The sequence below is a fragment of the Schistocerca piceifrons genome, chromosome X (genome assembly GCF_021461385.2).
Source record: "Schistocerca piceifrons isolate TAMUIC-IGC-003096 chromosome X, iqSchPice1.1, whole genome shotgun sequence".
Lineage (NCBI taxonomy): Eukaryota > Metazoa > Arthropoda > Insecta > Orthoptera > Acrididae > Schistocerca > Schistocerca piceifrons.
In genome coordinates, this window is record NC_060149.1 from 520,434,102 (window position 1) to 520,456,199 (window position 22,098).

At 42.3% G+C, this 22,098-nt stretch overlaps 1 protein-coding gene and 1 non-coding gene across 3 annotated transcripts in view; both read left to right on the plus strand.

Moving 5' to 3' along the window:
• Positions 1-978: 978 nt before the first annotated feature.
• Positions 979-22,098, plus strand: part of LOC124721476 — a 454,829-nt gene continuing 433,709 nt past the window's right edge. For both annotated transcript variants that reach the window (XM_047246471.1, XM_047246472.1), the window contains exon 1: positions 979-1,228. The gene's annotated coding sequence lies outside the window, so the exon portion shown is untranslated. The remainder of the gene's footprint in view (positions 1,229-22,098) is intronic.
• Positions 3,317-3,388, plus strand: Trnas-gga. The gene has a single exon. It is a non-coding gene; the product is annotated as a tRNA-Ser (tRNA).

Below are 22,098 nucleotides of genomic sequence, written 5' to 3' on the forward strand. Positions count from 1 at the left end.
GCAAAGTCTGGGAAGCACGGTTCTGGATAATCTTCCTTTATCTGAAATTGAAACAGGATGGCCTCTCGCGATTCTTGTTTAATAGCGTATTGGAAAAAGTAATTGGAGAGTGACACAATAACTAAACTTTTTAAATTTGAAAGGAATGATGTGGATGACTTTACTTTACACGTGGAGGCTTTGGGAGCGAGCGCAAGGTCATAAATCAAGATGATCAGGCGTTCGATCTCAGTTGGTGCAAGGTTTTGCTCATTCTCACAATTAACGCGACTGCGTCCTTGACAATGATTTACATAAATGTAAAAACACTAAGTGACATCACAGTATGTAGTTTTCGGTATGCCATAGTATGCACTACGTAGACTAGGTAATCCAGCTCTCAGGTCAGGGAAACGCAACAGCGCTAATAGCAATGAGATGTTCTAAACAACCTTCTGGTTGCTGACTATAGGTTTCGTGAATGACGCCGCTGCATCTTTGGACGCCATCTATCGGGAACAATTGAGCGAGAGGGTCACTGACGCCCGCGTGCAGCTGGCGCAGACGCGGCGCAGCTGTCTTGTGCTGCCATCTGCTGACGTAGTAAGCAATATGGCGGCGAGTTAAAAGTAAATCTTCGTTGATAGAACACTGTGGGACATGATGACAACATTGCAGAACTAAATTTTTCGGATACACTGAATGATGATAAATATCAAACTCACACATAGTTCTAGACTAATTATTAAGTTTTTTATCTCCTTCTTATTAAACTAAACTATAACAGGCACATATATGAAAAAAATAATTTTAGGGATTAACATAAAAAATAAGCTTCATTTTAAAAACATTCTAGATATTCTTGATTTTTCGTTGTAATGTGATTGTTCTGCCCGGAAATTCTAATCAGTTGACCACTAGTGATGCCTCAGACTTCTCTTATACATTTCCCAGTTTATGTTGGTAGAGCTGGTACAAGTGAAACCGCCATATCCTGTGTTAGAGTAGTGTACACAGAAATTTGAAAGTAGTTGCGATATGTGAAATTTGTGTTTGTTTCTATGAGAAGAATGTCAAAACCGGGCTAATACTGTGCAGTTTGTGAATGTGTTGTGCCGGGAATGAGAGAAGTAACACGTTTTGCTGGCGTTTGGAACGGTTGTTGTTTTGTGAAGAAAGCTTAGCGGAGTATGGAAAGGTGATGGAAGAACTTGCCCCTCTTGTTTGGTCGTAACAGGATAGGAGTGAGGTAAGAGCGAGCTAATTTTATAATTCTCCTTGTATATGGAATGACTTAATCCAATTTTTAGTAAGTATAGGGGTGGGTGTCTTAAGCAATCGCTTGTATCTGATATATGTATATTACCACACAGTGCATAGTGATTCTCCTGTGTCAGAATTGTTGTCTGTTTTTCAATGTTTCCAGGAGAGATCGATTGAGCATTTTGAAATATAGGGGTAAAACACAGAAGTGAACAACAGACTGGAGAACTGTGTTCGATGTATGACGCGCTACAGCACTCATTTACTAAGCTGTGAGGAGTTGTATATTATGTGAAATCTCAGCAAATGTTATGTTGTGTGGTCACATCCTTCTTGTAAACAACAGGCATAACATTTGTGGCAAATGTCCCCTGTTGGAAAATGTGGAGATGTATATACCAATCAATTGGCTTTTTATCCCGAGTTTGATTGTGTAAATGTGTTACTGGAGTGGCCTTTAGTCATGTGTGACAACAAGGGTGAAGAACAGGCTTTAACGCAGTCATTTTTTGTTCCGATACGAATCAATATCTTAATACGCGACATCGGCTATGCTATTTACCACACTTCGTTTACAGAAACAATTGCATTGAAAAATCGTTCATCATATAAATGACGTTGAAGTGGACAGAGATTAAAGACCGATAGAAAAGGTTTGCAGTATTTCATAGGACATTTAAATTTCATTGAACTGTAAGTTAATTGATCATAAATCGTAGAATTCATTGTTGTTAAAACCATGCAGGCTATGTGTAACTTCTAAAATGGCACAGATTTTCCCCGCTAGAGAACTTCAAAAGCAAAATTGTTTACAACTAACATAAAAATCCTTTAGCGTGGTAGTAGTGCTACATCAGCTGCATATTGCCTAACAGAAGAACGAAGTTGTTTGGAGATTTGTAATGTTTCAGCATATTGTTGACTACATTGCAAAAACATGTGTAGCCTGTTCTGTCATTGACACTCTGAAACCAAACAACTAGTACTATATGCATATCGGCTTTGTCGTAATAGACGACTTCTATAAAATCCATCCCTCGACGGCGGTACAACAACATGTTGTGAGTTCCAGTCCTAACTACTCAAAGTGCTGTCGATATAATGTTCTTGTATTGTTTGTCCCCCAACACTGACAAACTTCAGTTAGGTCAGCTACGAATTACGCTGTTGATTCTGTACTAAAAACCCCTTTTTTAAAAGGGCTCTGAGACAGTGTAGAATAGCTAGTGATGTAACCTGGCTACTCGTTTGATTGCGTAATTTCACTTTAAACCTTGTGCTTAGATGTATGCTTGGCGGACGTGCGTGGCTGCTAGGAGCAAGATTCGATCATCTGTTCGCAATTACCAGTAATTTTGTACCATTACCGACATGTGTAATTCTCAAAGCTTTAAAATCTACTTAAGATACATGTTCGGTAACTCCAGGTGGCTTTGTGACATGTAACGTACTAACAAAATGTAGCAGTCCTTTGTCATTTTAGCGTTTGTACCCTTTCCGTGTATACGGTTGTGAAAGATTAAGCGGCCTGCGTTGGCTGCAAATTGGAACCGCAATGCGTTCTATTATTCGGTATTTAATTCATCAGTTGATCTTCGTAGCAATAGATCACGATAAACATATTCTTTTATCTCACTCCTATCCTATTACGACCATAAGAGCTTCCTTGCAGTTGCTGTTTAAAGATTAAAAAGCAAAGTAAATGATGCCGACGAACAGAACAGCTTCAAAAAGAAGACGGTTTACTGCTTCTAATAATGAAAGATAGCTCACGAACTACTATGAAGTACCAGTGCGGGCTGGGCATGCACATAGATACATCATAGATGTTTAAAACTTGGAAGGTCTGTGGAACCATGTAGTTCCATTGGATTAAAGCACCGATGCCTGCCTGAGTTTGACAGGATCCCCAGTTTTGATAGATGCTGAGGTGCTATTCCAGTGCAGCTGGATAGCCTCTGCAATGCTGTGGGAGTATAGGGGAAATACCATATGGGCTGAGACGTGAATGAGAATTTGGATTGAGGAGGGAGGCGTGCTATGGTAGTCCGTGCAGCTCTACAAAAGTCACTGTACCAGGGTGGCGTAGTGGTTAGCGCATCTGCCTGGAGAGCAGCAGACCCGGGTTCGAATCTCGGCTTTGGTACACATTTTCGTCACTTCAGTCGACATATATTAATGCATAATCTGTTTTAATAAATAGAGTGTGAGGAAACCGTAAAGACATACTGACGTGATTGATCGTATTTTTTCCAATTCTTAATCTTATTTAATGGAAAGGTGAGGGGAGAGATTAGTGTGTGGTGGGTATGATTGCTAGAAGCAACCACAAAAATCATTTTACCGTTACCGACACACAGACATGTAGTGCACAGTTTAATGGGTATTAGGAGTTGATAATGACAGATTTAACATGGTCTGACGTTTTTTTATTTTAAAACAGGAGTGTTTGGACATCAAACGAGTATTTCCGTTAATGTACACACAGCATGATTTCCATGTCAAGCATATGCATCTGTGAGTCGACCGTGACAGATACTAAATACTGTAAGTATAGCTCCCCTTTGCCATTATGGTCTTTATTAAAGGCTTCTGTGTCCTCGCACGCAGCGGGGACATTCCAAGAAACCAGAAAAGCTCCGCGAACATGTCTCAAATACAAAACCTGCTCCGTTTCAGCACCAGCACATCAGCGCCTTAGTAAACATGCACGACTGAGTTGTAATGTTGAAGATGCTGTTGATATGAACACATATTTGCTAGAGTAAATATGGTTTATATAACACGAAAACAAACATGCGAAATTCTGTGTTTCCAAGCAACGACCCGAGCGTGATAAATAGCCGTCAGAGCCTACTCGTGTCGTGTTGACTTGGAAACAGTTCACTAGCCGTTGGTTAACCTCCGATGTGTACGAAATCATTTTATAAAATCACTATCGGGGTGAGAGCATCATTTCCCTGTTTGTACTTGTATCAGTGAAGTAAAAGTAACATCGTAAATACTTGAACTAGCACAGATGTTACACCTAGTTTCTAACAAGACTGCTGTTCCGCTTAGCACCAGAAATCCTTAAGAATGTAAATTATGGCAAGACCTGGAAAGTGCTTTTCTGCGTATAGTTGAACGTTATCATATGTGAGACCCGTCGGGAGGTTTAAAACATAAATTTTGATTGTTTTTATTTGAAGTCCCCATTTGAACCAATCGCAAGATTGAATCATCTAACAGAAAAGAGAATATGTGCTTATTTTAGACGGAAGATGTTCTTGGAAACGTGTTCTTGTCACTTCCTCAAAATAATAGTACCTAATACACAAATCGCCATACGAAGGTACTTACGGCTGTTATTAGCCGGAGGCAACTAGTGGCGCCATGGCGATTCATTCACTGATCAACTGGTAGCGAAACTTACGAACAATTGCTCACCTCTGATATGGGAATAGTTTGTTGAGATCATAGCACCCTGTGGAGAACCTTTTCTCCTTTCAGTTCTATTAAAAAGGAAAAAAAAACCTAGACGTTAGGAAAATGCAACGATATACAGTAAGTGCAGGCGACAGTAATTTTTTCCTTCATCTTCGAATTTCAAAATAGTTTTACGCGTGGCTTTACTAAATGAAAGAAAGTGCAATGTAATTCAACACAATTAAACAAGTGTGTTCCAACATAAGAAAAATAGGACCTTGCTGAAGCAATTCGTGTCATAGTTTTTATTTTGTCTCAAGTTTTCTGTAGTTACTTATGATTTCGATAAATATTTTATTACTGATTAGTAACAACAATAATTGATAGTAAATAAACTGTATGAAAACAGACAAATAAATAAATATTTTAATACGTGTACCACTTTTTATAAAGCAAGAAATAATACATGTTCACATGCAAAACAGCATAGTATTGTCAGAATGAATTTTTCACTCTGCAGCCGAGTGTGCACTGATTGATACTTCCTAGCAGATTAAAACTATGTGGCGGACTCTATCTTGAAACCAACACCTCTACTTCTGTGAAGACCGTAAGGCATATAGTTTTAATATGTCTGAAAGTTTCGTGCATGATACTATTTGGTATTTCCATATTAACTGAAAAAACGTGAACGCTACCGTAATGAGGTGCAAAAAGTAAAACGTACACTGCGTTGTAGTAAACAAACATATTATGCAGCTGGAGCACGTATCGTATGTGCGTGCTTCACCATAGGGCGAGTAGAGGCACCACAAGTCCCTACGTTTACCACAATGCTCCCTCATAGTTGGTAGGGCAGTGAACGGGTTCCACCATAAGCTGCTAGTGTCGCCGCTGGTTGCCGGCACCGAATAGGCTCCAAATCACAATGCCCCACCAGTTGGCGGTGCAGTTGCTTGCCCCACTAGCTGCACCGTTAATTGCTCTTTGCCATGCCTTACGGCTCTCAGGGAAAATTATACGGTTAACTTAGCAATCTTCCTAGATACATTCAACGCAATAGACTTTTCATTCCAACCAAGTGACGGAAGGGACTGTATAACACTAGGAACAAAAATGGCCTTGACTATCCATTAACCTTCGGATGAATACGAGCAGATGTACGATCAACAAAAACTTCCTACTGCAGAAAGAAAAACGTCACCGATTGTCAACTTAAGCCTACAATAAGCCCCCTTACGTACGTATATTGCACTGGTTCTAACGTTTAAATTCTGCTTGTTCTCTGTTCTAATAGGAAAAATCATTTTATGCATTGTCAGCTTAAAAAATTATGTTTGCTATTTGTGAGCTGCACGCATGCGGCCCGAGGCTCGGCCTGTCTAGCCTTTGCTTGGTCGTTCTCGGATGTACCAGGTACAGCGCTCCATTTCATTTAGTATTTTCCAGTCGGCACAACTCTCTTCATTTCGACAGAATCGTGGTTTCAGCGCCGTCTACCCGTCGCTATTTGTTAGTGGTATAAAGGAAGTTCAAAGCCCAGTGGCTGTTTGCACAAAAAAGAGGCAGTCTAGCGATCTATTGTCACAAGTCTTTAAAAATGAATGGGAATGACAGAAGATTGATAATTCCCAGTATCTATTATGCAGTCGCACAATGTACAGGTTCCGCAAATTTGCTACGGAATGACGTTACAATACAATGCAGAAAAAATTTAAAGATTTAGTTGATAATAAAAGAGCAAAATATTACAGCAGTCGACAGAAGGAGTTCATTGTCCATTACATCAAGAAGGACTTTGCGGTAAATTTGCAAGCATGAAACTCGTGATGAAATTGGTAAATTTTCGATGGAATTGAATGAAGATAATGGGAATGTTATTATTACTGTAAAGTGTGTTGGTTAAGTGAAGGAACATACTTGGAACGATTTTTCGATTAAAAACCAGCTGTTGGAAACGAAGAGCAGGAATGAAAATCAAAACATAGGGAATGAATTGCAGATGTCACATGTTAAGTGGACTTGACTGCTCAGTGTAAGATATTGTAAGGTAAGAAACAACTTACTTCTGATTTGATGGGAACACATTTTAAAAAAAAAATCGCATTGTGGAAAGAACAAATGCCGAGTAAATACACCGTCCATTTCCCTAGCTCCCTGGTGTTACAGAAAACACGAGTATAAAAGAATTCATTGTGGCCTTGAAAGCGTTATGAGGATAGTTTTCTAAACGCTTTGAGGATATTGCCAATTTTACATATGTTTTCTAGCGCTTTCGGAGACTTTCAGTTGTAAATGCCCCTGTGTATGTGCAGATGGGACTGATTGATCTACATTATAATTCCCATTAAAGAGACATTCATTTACGTCAGACCTGTCTATTAGATCTGTGTTGTTTTCCTTTGGAAGAGTTATGTCTCCACAACGAGGTTGCAAGCGTTATTAAATATTTCAACCAACATATGTATGTGAAAGGCTTTTTTCGATTATGGAACTTAGTCAGCCACGATTATGTGATAACCAGAATGCGAAAATCTGTGAAATTGTCTGCGTATGTTGACAGATTATTCCAGATAAAAATTGTCTTCAGTGCGCCAAAAATAAATAATACTGAAAATTTGTTTTGCTTGTGATAAAATATGAAAGCGAGTCATATATAGTGCGACAGCTTTACGAGGTAAATGTGGCACATTCACTGTTTCCCATCTGCCCACTTCGACAGCTTGGCGATGAGGGAAGCGTGCAGCTACGCGAGAGAGAGATGCGTGCATGAAGGAGCACTGTACTGCTAGTGTGCTGTTTTCTTGGCCATCTCTGTTGAAAAGAATATCTTACTCAATATGCCTTTTTATATGGCTCGTATTTTTCACATTGCAGTAATGATAATGATACAATTATAAAGTAAATTGTTTTTATGCTTCTAAGTAACAGAGAATGCCCACATGTAGCATTAAGCGTGAGATAAGCTATATCTGCAGCCTTCTTTTGTTGTCATCAGTTACCTGGCTGTTTTCATGTGGCCCGCCACAAATTACTCCCTTGTTCCAAACTCTTCATCCATTATTTGTTGGATGTATTACAGCCTCTGTCTTCCCCCACAGTTCTTACCCTCTACGACTGCCTCTTCTGCCGTGGAAGTTGTTACTTCATTTGTTAACACATGACTTAACATCCTGTCTCATGTCAGTGTTTCCCATATGTTCCTTTGTCGTCGGTTCTGCAGAAAATTTCATTCCTTATGTTTTCAGTCCTACCCCCATGAACCATGGACCTTGCCGTTGGTGGGGAGGCTTGCGTGCCTCAGCGATACAGATGGCCGTACCGTAGGTGCAGGGGTATCTGTTGAAAGGCCAGACAAACGTGTGGTTCCTGAAGAGGGGCAGCAGCCTTTTCAGTAGTTGCAGGGGCAACAGTCTGGATGATTGACTGATTTGGCCTTGCAACACTAACCAAAACGGCCTTGCTGTGCTGGTTCTGCGAACGGCTGAAAGCAAGGGGAAACTACAGCCGTAATTTTTCCCGAGGGCATGCAGCTTTACTGTATGATTAAATGATGATGGCGTCCTCTTGGGTAAAATATTCCGGAGGTAAAATAGTCCCCCATTCGGATCTCCGGGCGTGGACTACTCAGGAGGACGTCGTTATCAGGAGAAAGAAAACTGGCGTTCTACGGATCGGAGCGTGGAATGTCAGATCCCTTAATCGGGCAGGTAGGTTAGAAAACTTAAAAAGGGAAATGGATAGGTTAAAGTCAGATATAGTGGGAATTAGTGACGGTCGGTGGCAGGAGGAACAAGACTTTTGGTCAGGTGACTACAGGGTTATAAACACAAAATCAAATAGGGGTAATGCAGGAGTAGGTTTAATAATGAATAGGAAAATAGGAATGCGGGTAAGCTACTACAAACAGCATAGTGAACGCATTATTGTGGCCAAGATAGACACGAAACCCACGCCTACTAGAGTAGTACAAGTTTATATGCCAACTAGCTCTGCAGATGATGAAGAAATTGATGATATGTATGATGAGATAAAAGAAATTATTCAGGTAGTGAAGGGAGACGAAAATTTAATAGTCATGGGCGACTGGAATTCGAGAGTAGGAAAAGGGAGACAAGGAAACATAGTGGGTGGATATGGATTGGGGGGGGGGGGGGAGAAATGAAAGAGGAAGCAGTCTGGTAGAATTTTGCTCGGAGCATAACTTAATCATAGCTAACACTTGGTTCAAGAATCATAAAAGAAGAATCCTGGAGATACTAGAAGATGTCAGATAGATTATATAATGGTAAGACAGAGATTTAGGAACCAGGTTTTAAATTGTAAGACATTTCCAGGGGCAGATGTGGACTCTGACCACAATCTATCGGTTAATGACTGTAGATTAAAACTGAAGAAACTGCAAAAAGGTGGGAATTTAGGAGATGGGACCTGGATAAACTGACTAAACCAGAGGTTGCACAGAGTTTCAGGGAGATCATAAGGGAAAAATTGACAGAAATGGGGGAAAGAAATACAGTAGAAGAAGAATGGGTAGCTCTGAGGGATGAAGTAGTGAAGGCAGCAGAGGATCAAGTAGGTAAAAAGACGAGGGCTAGTAGAAATCCTTGGGTAACAGAAGAAATACTGAATTTAATTGATGAAAGGAGAAAATATAAAAATGCAGTAAATGAAGCAGGCAAAAGGGAATACAAACGTCTCAAAAATGAGATCGACAGGAAGTGCAAAATGGCTAAGCAGGGATGGCTAGAGGACAAATGATAGGATGTAGAGGCTTACCTCACTAGCAGTAAGATAGATACTGCCTACAGGAAAATTAGAGAGATCTTTGGAGAAAAGAGAGCCACTTCTATGAATATAAAGAGCTCAGATGGAAACCCAGTTCTAAGCAAAGAAGGGAAAGCAGAAAGGTGGAAGGAGTATATAGAGGGTCTATACAAGGGCGATGTACTCGAGGACAATATTATGGAAATGGAAGAGGAAGTAGATGAAGATGAAATGGGAGATAGGGTACTGCGTGAAGAGTTTGACAGAGCACTGAAAGACCTGAGACGAAACAAGGCCCCCGGAGTAGACAACATTCCATTGGAACTACTGACGGCCTTGGGAGAGCCAGTCCTGACAAAACTCGACCATCTGGTGAGCAAGATGTAAGAGACAGGTGAAATACCCTCAGACTTCAAGACGAATATAATAATTCCAATCCCAAAGAAAGCAGGCGTTGACAGATGTGAAAATTACCGAACTATCAGTTTAATAAGTCACGGCTGCAAAATACTAACGCAAATTCTTTACAGACGAATGGAAAAACTGGTAGAAGCCGACCTCGGCAAAGATCAGGTTGCATTCCGCAGAAATGTTGGAACACGTGAGGCAATACTGACCTTACGACTTATCTTAGAAAATAGATTAAGAAAAGGCAAACCTACATTTCTAGCATTTGTAGACTTAGAGAAAGCTTTTGACAATGTTGACTGGAATACTCTCTTTCAAATTCTAAAGGTGGCAGGGGTAAAATACAGGGAGCGAAAGGCTATTTACAATTTGTACAGAAAGCAGATGACAATCATACGAGTCGAGGGGCATGAAAGGGAAGCAGCGGTTGGGAAGGGAGTGAGACAGGGTTGTAGCCTGTCCCCGATGTTATTCAATCTGTATATTGAGCAAGCAGTAAAGGAAACAAAAGAAAAATCCAGAGTAGGTGTTAAAATCCACGGAGAAGAAATAAAAACGTTGAGGTTCGCCGATGACATTGTAATTCTGTCAGAGACAGCAAAGGACATGGAAGAGCAGTTGAATGGAATGTACAGTGTCTTGAAAGGAGGATATAAGATGAACATCAACAAAAGCAAAACGAGGATACTGGGATGTAGTCGAATTAAGTCGGGTGATGCTGAGGGAATTAGATTAGGAAATGAGACGTTTAAAGTAGTAAATGAGTTTTGCTATTTGGGGAGCAAAATAACTGATGATGCTCGAAGTAGAGAGGATATAAAATGTAGACTGGCAATGGCAAGGAAAGCGTTTCTGAAGAAGAGAAATTTGTTAGCATCGAGTATAGATTTGTCAGGAAGTCGTTTCTGAAAGTATTTGTATGGCGTGTAGCCATGTATGGAAGTGAAACATGGACGATAAATAGTTTGGACAAGAAGAGAATAGAAGCTTTCGAAATGTGGTGCTACAGAAGAATGCTGAAAATTAGATGGGTAGATCACATAACTAATGAGGAGGTATTGAATAGAATTGGGGAGAAGAGGAGTTTGTGGCACAACTTGACAAGAAGAAGGGCCCGGTTGGTAGGACATGTTCTGAGGCATCAAGGGATCACAAATTTAGCATTGGAGGGCAGCGTGGAGGGTAAAAATCGTAGAGGGAGACAAAGAGATGAATACACTAAACAGATTCAGAAGGATGTAGGTTGCAGTAAGTACTGGGAGGTGAAGAAGCTTGCACAGGATAGAGTAGCATGGAGAGCTGCATCAAACCAGTCTCAGGACTGAAGACAACAACAACATGTTTTCAGTCCACCTAATTTTCAACATCCTTCTATAGCAACAAATCTAAATCACTTCAGTTCTTTTCTAGTTTTTTTGCAGTCAGTGGTTTACTGCCATACATGCTGTGCTCCAATCGAACATTATAAGAAATTTCTTCTTCAGATTGAGTCTTACGTTTGACTTCTATTGGTCAGGAATGCCATGCTTGCATGTGCTTCTCTGCTATATGGTCCTGCTTCTTCCGTCGGGTGGTCGTATGCTTCCAAGGTGTCAGAATTGCTTAACTTTACCAACTTAGTAGGCTCCAATTTTGATAATTTTATCGTTAATCTCACTTCTGCTACTCATTACATTCGTCTTTCTTTGGTCTACTCTCAGTGCATGGTGTGTGCTCACTAGACTGTTCATTCCATTCAGGAGATGCTGAAGATAGCAGTGTCATCGCGAATCTTGTCACTGATGTCTTTTGATATCCTTTCACCTTGAATTTGGTTTAATACTGCTCCTGACCTTTTTTATTTCTTTCATTGCTTCTTCAGTGTATAGTTTGAACAGTATGGGCGAAAGACTACATCCCTGTCTTACAACCTTTTTAATTCGAGCTCTTCGTTCAAGATCTTCCATTTTTATTGTTTTACTGTCCGTGCTAATACTTATCGATAAAACAAATATCGGACTAGAGTAATCTGGGATCTCTCTATCAAATGGGCACGTAAAATTCCTCTTTAAAATTAATTTTGTTTGTAACGGGAAACAAACTGACTCTTCCCGTCGACGCTGAGCGTCGCATGAAATACCTGATGAACGCTATTTGCTTGGACGGTCTCCAGTTACACAATGCAAAAACGAAATCGTAAATATCTGCAGAAGCACCAGAGAAAATGCACCTCACGACTTTTAGGAGACACTCTCTGTATATTATCCGTCTTTTCCAATTGCTAACTCCTATTTTTCTCAGAATTTCGAACGTGTTGCACCATTTCACAGTGTCGAACGCTTGTTGTAGCCAACGAGCGTATCTTAATTTTTTTAAGTCTTGCCATTATCAAACGCAACGTCAGAATTGCCGGCCTGGTGCCTTTACCATTCCTAAAACCAAACTGATCGTCTTCTAAAAGATCGTCAGTTTTCTTTTCCGTTCTTCTGTATATTATTCTTGTCAGCCATGTGGATGCATCAGCTATTAGTCTGACTGTGCGATGGGTCTCACACTTACCTGTACTTCGTGATTGTATGGATGATATTTTTCCGGAAGTCTGATGATTCTTCTCCAGTCTCAAAGATTGTACACACCACCTTATAGAGTTGTTTGGTTGCCGCTTCCCCAAAGAATTTAGATAATCTGAAGCAATGTTATGTGTCCAATGAACCTTATTTGATTGCAATTCTTCCAAATCAGTATCAAGCTCTGACTCTAATAGGGGTCCTGTGTGTCTTCCATATCTACTCGTATACAGGTTATGTGACGTATGCACGTGCATACTTCTGGCCTTTCAGTTAGTATGACAAAGGATGTGATGGACATTACATGTACAATACTATGAATCACAGGTATGAACAATGGTTTATTTTATACTTACTTTTAAAAATTCAAAATGGCCAGCCTGTAGCCCAATTTTCACAGAGGAAAAAAGTATGGCATGTATTTTATCAGAAGCTCCTTTCCGCGTTCAGTGTAACGGATCAGCATTTTATCTCCCAAATGTGTAAACAGTATGCTATCGGCAGTAAAGGTACATAGTGTTATCGATTCATGTTTTTTTCTTTTTTTATGAATTTGATGTCTGGGTGTGAGTGACTGTACAAGGATTCGGGATTACTTAAACAGAACTGCTTTTTAGTACGATGAGTGGTGCCTTGCTTTAACTGTACTGTAAATAATAGTTCCAATCAGTAGGAGATGCATTATTTTCATGTACAAACCTCCAGATATATATGTAAATCACCTGAAACTTGCTGCGCAAATATTTCGGTGATGGAAAGTGCTATTGATGGGCGGTTATCATAGAATGGATTGATACTCAGGGCTCGTATTGTTAGCCAATAAACAGATTGTAATAATACTTTTCAACTGTATGTTTTATGCAAAAAATACTTTTTTAAATGGAACAACGCCTCTTGACATTAACAGACTAAAAGTAGAGTAAATTAGACTGTCAGTGGTGTTTGTTGCAGGATTCTAGTGAGAGTCTTTTACGAGATAGCGTATTTTGAAAAGTTCCCATTCAGACACTTGTATGATACCTGTAGTACCACACACTAAAGAACAACACAAGTGCGTGCACCATATATTTGGATTCTGACCAATAACGAGACAACTGACCATTACAAATTGTGTTAAAAACGACTACGGCAGCGGCAATGGACGCTTGTCTGTATGGAACGACTGCTGCAGTCTGGCTAGCATTTCAGCGGAGATGTCCGAGCAGACTGCACTAATACGTTGGAGCATATCATCGGGTGTAGTTGGTAAGTCCTTTTAGGCAGCGTCCTTCAGCTTTCCCCAAAGGTAAGTCTAAAGGCATCAAACCCGGGGAAAGGGCTCCAATCCAACGATTTGGAAACAGTTCGTGAAGACGTGCCCTATGGGCTTGACAGATATCATGTTGGTAGCATACGATTCCTCTTAGTCTGCAGAGGGACCTCATCTAGCATCCGTGGAAGGTGATCTGTTAGTAGGCTGCAATGCTTGAGCGCGTTCATTGTTCCATCTATGAAACACGGGCCTATCAGGTGATGGTTCAACATCCCTCACCACACGTTTACACTCCACGGACGCTGCTAAAGTTTCACCTGACGAAGCCAACGGGGACTGTCAACAGACGAATAGTGCATGTTTCGGCGGTTTGCCTGGCCATCATTGGTAAATCTGGCTCCATCACTAAACAAGATACATGATCCACCTGGAGTATCCTGCCTTAATGGCAATGTACAGAAGTTAACACGATTATCGTAATCGTTTCTTCGCAGCTCTTGATGGAGGGACATGTGATAGGGATGAAACCTATGTCGATGGAGAATGTGTAGTACACTTGCCTCATTAATGCCACTTGCTAGTGCGATTGCGCGGGAGCTAACGTGCGGATCAACTGCAACAGCAGTCACTTGCTTCCTTCAGTTACGTTGTCTAGGTGTTACACCACCACTTTCACGTAACTGGTAGAGGAAGTTGATAAGTAATTCCCGAGATGGTTGACGTCTGTTGGGATATCTTGCCGCATCCACCGTACAAGAACGATCTACATTCCAGGACGTATATACAGCCACTTCGATTGCACAAAATTTTGTCAATTCACCACGATTAGATTGCCCTAGTGCAATCGAACCGTGGTCAATTGACGAAATTTTGTGCAACCGAAGTGGCTGTATATACGTCCTATAATTAAATAGCGTACGGTTGCTGGATCACAGCCAATCAAATGTTTAAAATTTCAAGAACTACATTTCTCCTACACACTCCATACACCATGAGCATGTCTGCTTTTTCTGTACTGGTAAACGCTGTCGTCCACTCACCACCTACTGCTTGGAGTGGCACACACTGACTAGCAAGTCGCGATGCACTCAAGGAACACACAGCCAAACTGTAAGCAAACATGACATTTACCTAGCAACCACGTACGTTGAATGGCACAAGTGTCGACGTGGAAACTTTTCAAAATGCGATACCTCGTGAACGAGTCACATTAGAATCCTGCAACAAACACCACTGACATTCTAATTTACCCTACTTTTACTTTGTTAATATCATTAGGCATTGTTCCACTTAAAAGGCGTATGTTTGCAGGAACAATACACTTTCTAAGTATTAGTACAATCTATTTATTGGCTAACAATGCAAGCCCCTGACTACCAATTAGTCTATTCTGTGGAAACCACAACAATAGCACTTTCCACTTCTGCAAGATTTGCTGTGCAAGTTTCGGAGGATTCACTCTATATTGACTAATAGATACACTAATTCAAGAGGAAGGCTTCGGAATATAATTTATAAATGTGTTGTAGAAATTGTCTGTATTATGATGAATAGAAATTCCTCCGCCACTATGAAATGGTGCCATTGCAATAGAAGGTATACTCCCTCGAAGACTTCCTATGTCCCTCCAGCCAGCAAACGTCTTAGTCTTCCTCTGCCAACCGGGAAGGCTCCAAGAGTATAAACAGAGGGAAATGATCTTCTCCTTCACCGACTTGGAGATCCTCTTCGACGGTGTCTCTACATGATACCCTTACCTGCCCGACCTCTATGCCGCCACACTTCTAGAGTGCACAGTGACTCAAGAGGGCAGCAAAGCTTGATCAAACTCTCTACTGGTCCTGGTGGTCTACCATTAAAGTGTGTGCCTGGAATGAGAAATGTTGCAGGATGGAATCCGGCCATACCTTTTTTTCCACACTACCTTTTCACGTAGCATTCACCTCACAGTGATGTGAAGATTCGCCAGAGAATAAATGTTTCGAGTTCCACATTACAGTATAGGTCCCCTTTCCCCAGATGGCTAATTTGTTAGGGACACGCAATTCACCTAAGTGACGTCCAGTTGGTTGCAGTCGTTGTAGAACAGTTGCATAGCGAAAAAAATGCGAATCTAAAATCTGAGGTTTTGAATTTTTTATGCCAAAAGTAAAAGTTTCCGGGAAAACTACTTCAGCATGGGATATAGCTTTGAATCGTTCGCAAAAGAAAGTTTTTGAGCAGCAGAGCACAGGGCTCAGCTTCCAGTTTCCTGCCGTCCTTGAAACAAATATAGGTGCGAACACGATTCTTTGCATGATAGGGCAACAAAGTCTGGCATAAAAGTGCACGACAAAGAGTTGCAACAAAGAGTCGCAAAAATGACTAAAATATACAGGGTGAGGCAGCTAAGATAGGCCACCCCACATATATCCAGAAGGAATAAATATATCGAGGGCGGTTTTCGCTAAGTTGTAGCGAATTTCCTGACGTTCGCAAGTAATTTTAATGACACATAGCCATTTGTAATGGAACTATATACTTTTCCTTGTACCATTTGAAGGAAGCTTCTAATATAATGTCAACGCTGTAACATCTGTGGGACTAGATGAAATAGTATAAAGATAATAGCACCGCAAACCACTATCTCACCGTCAGGAGAAAGTTCTGCAAACATCTGCCTTATTATACCAAATATAAATAGACACGTACAAGTAACTCAAGTACGTTTCTTGTGTTTACCTGTGCACTTGAGCCCATCAGTCTACGTTCTGCTTTTGTAGCAATCAGATAGCTTGTTCGTAAAGCTGTTGAGACATTCACAGTATATGCGACAGTCGAAAAACTGAATATCGTTTATGGCAAAACTATTAGAACATTTTAGCAGCAGTCACACACAGTGCAAATGTCGGTAAGAGGCGTCTCGGAAGTACGAAAGGGATCAACGCAACGAATGTTCTGCGAACGCTACAGTCCATCGCATTTCATCCTCTTCACATTTCGCTGCATTTACAGCTTCATGGCAACGACTTCCAACACAAAATTGGTTACAGTTCTCCGAATACTATGTATGAAAAGTACGAAGTGATGCGAGATGTGTGAAAATCTACGCTGACTCAAAGAAATGGATAAAAACAACGCTCTTGGTCTATCAACGTTTGGTGCGTATTTTTAAAGACGCGCCATTGCTCCATGGTTTGTTGATGGGAATCGAAATACACTCAAGTGTCTCGAGTTCCTAAGACATCCCGTTGGACAGAGAGCAATTAGTGTGATACCAACATGATGGATGCCCACATTCTGCACGTGTAATGACAGACCCTTGTAAGACATTTGACGGAGAGCATTGGAACGGTCGTTCAGAAAACGCAAAATACCCAGCGTACTCACGAAACTTAACACTTCTGTGCTTTTATCTGTGGCGAAAATTAAAACAAAAGGTCTGTTAGGAAACACAACTCCTGAAGGCATGCCATGCCTTACAAAACGGGCCCGTGCTCCCGTTAACTCCAGATGAAATTCAGCGTGCAGTGATGTTCCTCCAGAATCCCTTTACAGCATGTAGTAATGCTCCTGGCAACGTTTTGAGCCCGTGGTATGACAGCCGTGATAGTAAACACACAAATTCTATCGAAGTTAGGTGTTTGCTTACATTTGGTGTCATTTGTGGAATCTGTTCTCCAGGCAGTGGTACAGTGGTTCGCAGCGGTGTTATTTTGATGTTATTGGATCAAGTCCCATACGTGTTATTTCCCTGAAGTTCTCGTGGAAGCTTCTTTCAAATGCCGCAGAATAAAGCGTATAGTTCCATTAAAAAACAAAGTCGGTGACGTAATTCAGCGCCTATAAAAGATAAAATTAACATGCGCACGTCAGGAAATTCGCCATTTTTTCCGCTATAACTTGGCAAAAAACTCGTCTCGATATATTTATTCATTCTGGATGTATGTGGGGTAGCATAGAATATTAACGTTGGAAGTAAACGGATTAATTTCATCTTGATGTGCTCCCATAATTCTCACGACGTGTCACTCCAAACGCCAATTAAGTATGGGACTGATAACATTCATGCCTCCTGAGAACTTTCCTGGTGGGCGGTGCAGAATGCTTTACGTTCTGTGTAAGTAATAAAATTCAGTTGACCAACATTGTTTTCTGAATTTAACAGAAATCTACACAGCGTCCCGTAATCAGAATTATCGCTGCACTAGACAGTTCCCCCGGCCATAAATACATTTTGCTACCCGTACGAAGTCGAGTAGAGGGTTGCCAGTATAATACACTCCTGGAAATGGAAAAAAGAACACATTGACACCGGTGTGTCAGACCCACCATACTTGCTCCGGACACTGCGAGAGGGCTGTACAAGCAATGATCACACGCACAGCACAGCGGACACACCAGGAACCGCGGTGTTGGCCGTCGAATGGCGCTAGCTGCGCAGCATTTGTGCACTGCCGCCGTCAGTGTCAGCCAGTTTGCCGTGGCATACGGAGCTCCATCGCAGTCTTTAACACTGGTAGCATGCCGCGACAGCGTGGACGTGAACCGTATGTGCGGTTGACGGACTTTGAGCGAGGGCGTATAGTGGGCATGCGGGAGGCCGGGTGGACGCACCGCCGAATTGCTCAACACGTGGGGCGTGAGGTCTCCACAGTACATCGATGTTGTCGCCAGTGGTCGGCTGAAGGTGCACGTGCCCGTCGACCTGGGACCGGACCGCAGCGACGCACGGATGCACGCCAAGACCGTAGGATCCTACGCAGTGCCGTAGGGGACCGCACCGCCACTTCCCAGCAAATTAGGGACACTGTTGCTCCTGGGGTATCGGCGAGGACCATTCGCAACCGTCTCCATGAAGCTGGGCTACGGTCCCGCACACCGTTAGGCCGTCTTCCGCTCACGCCCCAACATCGTGCAGCCCGCCTCCAGTGGTGTCGCGACAGGCGTGAATGGAGGGACGAATGGAGACGTGTCATCTTCAGCGATGAGAGTCGCTTCTGCCTTGGTGCCAATGATGGTCGTATGCGTGTTTGGCGCCGTGCAGGTGAGCGCCACAATCAGGACTGCATACGACCGAGGCACACAGGGCCAACACCCGGCATCATGGTGTGGGGAGCGATCTCCAACACTGGCCGTACACTACTGGTGATCGTCGAGGGGACACTGAATAGTGCACGGTACATCCAAACCGTCATCGAACCCATCGTTCTACCATTCCTAGACCGGCAAGGGAACTTGCTGTTCCAACAGGACAAAGCACGTCCGCATGTATCCCGTCCACCCAACGTGCTCTAGAAGGTGTAAGTCAACTACCCTGGCCAGCAAGATCTCCGGATCTGTCCCCCATTGAGCATGTTTGGGACTGGATGAAGCGTCGTCTCACGCGGTCTGCACGTCCAGCACGAACGCTGGTCCAACTGAGGCGCCAGGTGGAAATGGCATGGCAAGCCGTTCCACAGGACTACATCCAGCATCTCTACGATCGTCTCCATGGGAGAATAGCAGCCTGCATTGCTGCGAAAGGTGGATATACACTGTACTAGTGCCGACATTGTGCATGCTCTGTTGCCTGTGTCTATGTGCCTGTGGTTCTGTCAGTGTGATCATGTGATGTATCTGACCCCAGGAATGTGTCAATAAAGTTTCCCCTTCCTGGGACAATGAATTCACGGTGTTCTTATTTCAATTTCCAGGAGTGTAAAAATGGTATGCTGCTTGACACAGTCACTTAGCTTAACGAGAACATAAGATCAGTCGTAGAGAAGGCGAAAGATCGACTACTGTTTGTTGGGAGTGTTATGAGAGAATGAAGCGGAGTTGCAAAGGAGAGTAGGTATAGAACGTTGTTGCCACCTAGTCGTGAGTATTTCTCGAGTATTTTGGATTGCCACCAGGTCTGATTAAAGCAAGAAAACGAAACAATTCAGAAATGTGCTGCTAGATTTGGTAGTGGTCGGTTCAGTAACTAACATAACACATATAACTGCTCAATTGAACGCCTTGTTTGCGACCTGTGAAGTATTATCTCGATTCGTGAAAAAAAGTAAAGCGTTTTAGTTATTGTATTTTCGCTCATTTAAAATTAAACATGTCACTTAGAGGCGTGGTAATAGAAGACAGCAAGAAGAAAGCTGAAGTTTTAAATTTCGCGCCGGCCGGAGTGGCCGAGCGGTTCTAGGCGCTACAGTCTGGAACCGCGCGACCTCTACGGTCGCAGGTTCGAATCCTGCCTCGGGCATGGATGTGTGTGATGTCCTTAGGTTAGTTATGTTTAAGTAGTTCTAGGTTTTAGGGGACTGATGACCTCATATGTTAAGTCCCATTGTGCTCAGAGCCATTTGAACCATTTGATTTTAAATTTCGCGTTAAGAAATCATTCACGCAGGATGATCGTACAAACATGCCGTCGTTTGACTGTCGCCCCGTCTCCCGCATGGACACAAAAATAGGCATCCCTGGCTTAGAGAAGCAAGTGATCGGTGAAAACTTATATTTCACCAGGTCCGGGTGAAATCCCAGTTCGGTTTTACAGAGAGTGCTTATCGTGAATCTCTCATCCTGCGCAAAATCCCAAACAGACTAGAAAAAAAAGCGTAGATGATTCCCGTATATAAGAAGGGTAAAAGAACGGACTCGGAAAATTGCAGACCAATATCAGTTAGCTGCAGAATTCTTGAACACGTACTGAGTTTGAGTATAATAAATTTGTTTGAGAACGAGCAGCTGATGTCTACGAATCGGCACGGTTTTAGAAAGCATCGCTCGTGCTACACTCAGTTTGCTCTTTTCTAAGATGATATCCTGCGAACCATAGACAGGCAGATTCACTATTGCGAGAATTCCGAAAAGCATTTGACACGCTGCCCCATTGCCGATTGTTGACGAAGGTCCGAGCATACGGATTAGGTTCCCAGATGTGTGTGTGGCTGGAAGACGTTTTAAGTAATACCACAGTTTGTTGTCCTCGCCGACAGTTGTTCATCAGAGACAAGAGGATCGGCAGGAGCACCCCAGAGAAGTGTGATAGTACCGCTCTTATTCTCTATGTCCGTTAATTATCTGAGAGCCGGCCGCGATGGTCTCGCGGTTCTAGGCGCGCAGTTCGGAACCGTGCGACTGCTACGGTCGCAGGTTCGAATCCTGCCTCGGGCATGGATGTGTGTGATGTCCTTAGGTTAGTTACGTTTAAGTAGTTCTAAGTTCTAGGGGACTGATGACCATAGCAGTTGAGTCCCATAGTGCTCAGAGCCAATTATCTGAGGGATACGCAGAGCGTAATTTACGACTGTTTGCTGATGGCGTTGTGGGGTACGGGAAGGTGTAGTCATTGAGTGACTGTTAGAGGACACAAGTTTGCATGGACAAAACTTTTAATTGGAGTGATGAATTGCAGCTTTCTCTAAGTGTAGAAACAGGTAAGTTAATGTGGATGAGTAGGAAAAACAATCTCGTAACATTCGAGTAAAGAGTTAATGTGGTGCTGCTTGATACAGTCACATCGATTGAATGTCTAGGCGTAACGTCGCAAAGTGGTGTGAAATGGAATTAGCACGTCAGGTTGGTAGTAGGGAAGGGGACTGCTCGTCTTCGTTTTATTGGGAGAATTTTGGGACGCTATAGCTCATCTGTAAAGCGGAAGGCATATAGAACGCTAGTGGGACCCATTTTTGAGTTCTGCTCGAGGTCCCACCAAGTCGGATTAAAAGAAGATATCGAGGCAATTCAAAGGCGTGCTGCTAGATTCGTTACTGGGATGTTCGACCGGCACGCAGGTATTACGGGGATGCTTCGTGAAATCAAATGGGAATCCCTGGAGGGAACAAGACGCTTTTTTCGCGAGGCAGTATAATGGATATTTGGAAAATTTTGAGGCCAACTGCAGAACGATTCTGCTTCCGCCAACGAACATTTCGCCTAAGAACCACGAAACGAAGAAGTGAAAAAATAGGGCTCGTACGGAGACTTTTAGAAGTAGTTTTTCCCTCGCCCATTTTACGAGTAGAACAGGAAGGGAAATGACTATTAGTGGTACGTGGAACCCTCCGACTTTCGCACACGGTATCTTGCGAAGTGCGTATTCGTATGTATGGAAATGTAGAAATAACGATAAGAATCTAGAAAAATGAGTTCGTTGTTCAAAGTACTGTGTGGTGGTTTGACCATTCGTCTTCCAAATGGTTTGTGGCCGCGGTGTTAGACTGCAAAGCGGGAGATTAGTGTTCAAATCTCCCTCGTGCCTCTTTTTTCCCCACAAAATTATGATCTTTCCTTCTGGTCACTGACGTGTCTGTTCTCTTTCTGCAGTATTGGCAATTATCATACTATACACTGGTTATAGAATATGAGTCATGTGGTAAGAATATATTACCGTCGGAAGCAAATGTGATGAACAGTGAGAGCAGGCGACATGCCGCGACCTCTCAAAGAAATGAAAACAAAAAATAAACAGGTGTGAACTATGTTACAACAGACCAATTCAAGAGTCAAAACTCG